Raw genomic sequence first — 2,146 nt, 5'->3', positions numbered from 1 at the left:
ATGCTTGTATGTGTGGTTTCATGCTTTTCCCAATAAAATATAATGCTTGTACGTGTGGTTTCATGCTTTTCCCAATACAATATGATGCTTGTATGTGTGATTTCATGCTTTTCCCAACACAATATGATGTTTATATGTGTGGTTTCATGTTTTCTCAATAAAATATGATGTTGTATGTGTGGTTTCATGCTTTTCCCAATAAAATATGATGCTTGTATATGTGGTTTCGTGCTTTTTCCCAATAAAATATTATGATTGTATGTGTGGTTTCATGCTTTTCCCAATGAAATATGATGCTTGTATATGTGGTGTCATGCTTTTCCCACTGTTACTATTACTATAATTTTCAAGGTTCTTGATGGAACAGAGACCTACTTTTGAAGGAAGCGGTTTTCTTCTTTCAGCTGTTTCACTTGTTGCTTGAAGAACTCGAATGTTTTATCCACATGATACTTGTAAGAAGAAAGACGGTGAAATGCCCAACGTTCCGGTGGTGTGGCCTATATTTGTATTTACTTCTCAGCGTGAAATTAACATCTGTTTGCAGCTGATGCAGTTCCCAGAGCTAACCTATTTGTATATAAACTTTACATGTCATTTTCCCATGTTAATTGTTTCAACTATTCATATCTCTTTATTTGATATTTATAGGGGGCGCACCCCATAGTCTAGTCTATCAATTCAAACTTAGGTACGACTTGTGTAATTTTGTAAGTTCGGAAACATTTTCTTCATTCTGTCTATATTTCTATAATTGGTGGATTTTGTTTGTACTAGAAATCATAGAACTATATCGTTGAAATGAGCTTTCTTTACATTCGCTGCCAACTTCTTGCTATCGGCTGTATCATTAATATTGTCATTAATATTGTCTTTAATATCTATTGGTTGTATCATTAATATTGTCTTTAATATCTATCGGCTGTATCAATAATATTGTATCATTAATATTGTCTTTAATATCTATTGGTTGTATCATTAATATTGTCTTTAATATCTATCGGCTGTATCAATAATATTGTCTTTAATATCTATTGGTTGTATCATTAATATTGTCTTTAATATCTATCGGCTGTATCAATAATATTGTCTTTAATATCTATCGGTGTATTAATAATATTGTTTTAATATCTATCGGCTGTATCATTAATATGGCCTTTAATATCTATCTATGATCTAATATCTTAAGTTTTTTTAAATAACTCAAGGACAAGACAAAACATTTTATTTATGCAAGTATAACTAGTCCTGTACCAGACATTGTACTGTATTGTAATGTAATATACCATACACACCTACATATGTACATATATACATATTAGGTCGTCAAGAAATTAATGTCGCTTTTTTTAGATAAAAATACCCGAACAACTTACATATCGAAACAAAACATTTATCAAATATAATAGTCTCCATTCTTATCGATGATGCTTTTTCATCTTACAATCACATTGTTTATGCCCTGATTAGAGAAATCACTTGGCTTTGAAGCAAAAAAAAAACATGTCGATGTCCTCTTTAACACGTTCCATATTTGCATATGTTTTCCCATTAAGATGGTGTTGCAGCGAACGAAAAATTTGGTAATTTGATGGTGCCATATCTGGAGAATATGGTGGGTGGGGGGGAATTTCCCAACCCAACTCCATAATCTTGTGTTGCGTCAAACGTGCCACATGTGGATGTGCATTGTCATGGAGAAGAAGAACACCTTTCCGATTGACGAGTGAAGGGTGTTTCTGATGAAGGACTTGATTTAAACGTTCCAGTTTTTTACTATAGATCTCTACATTGACAGTTCGTTGTAGATTTAAGAGTTCGAAATGAATTAATTACTCCTTTGATGTCTCACCAAATACAAAGCATCACTTTCTGTGGATGGAGTCCAGGTTTTTGGGTCGGCAGTGGTTTTTGTCTAAGACTGAGCCATTGTTTTTGGCGTTTAATATTCGCATAGATAATCCATTTTTCATTATCGGTGAAAATTCTGTCCAAAAATGGTTCAAGCGCCAGAAGAGACGAAGCAACGTTCACATGTTGGAAACGATGACCATAGGGAGTTCGTGAGGCACCCAAACACCTTCTTTAAGGGGTTTTCCCATATTCCTTAAATGTTTACGTATTGTTTCATAAGAGACATGCAATT

The 2,146-nt window shown here is 33.5% G+C and overlaps 1 protein-coding gene across 1 annotated transcript in view; it reads left to right on the top strand.

Moving 5' to 3' along the window:
- The window catches only part of LOC106467297, a 54,132-nt gene that overhangs the window by 45,616 nt on the left and 6,370 nt on the right, over positions 1–2,146 (top strand). The gene's annotated exons all lie outside the window — the stretch shown is intronic.

Source organism: Limulus polyphemus, unplaced genomic scaffold (assembly GCF_000517525.1).
Source record: "Limulus polyphemus unplaced genomic scaffold, Limulus_polyphemus-2.1.2 Scaffold2559, whole genome shotgun sequence".
In the NCBI taxonomy this organism is placed as follows: domain Eukaryota; kingdom Metazoa; phylum Arthropoda; class Merostomata; order Xiphosura; family Limulidae; genus Limulus; species Limulus polyphemus.
The sequence above is the reverse complement of the archived record's forward strand: the minus strand, read 5'-3'. Positions and strand labels throughout refer to the sequence as shown.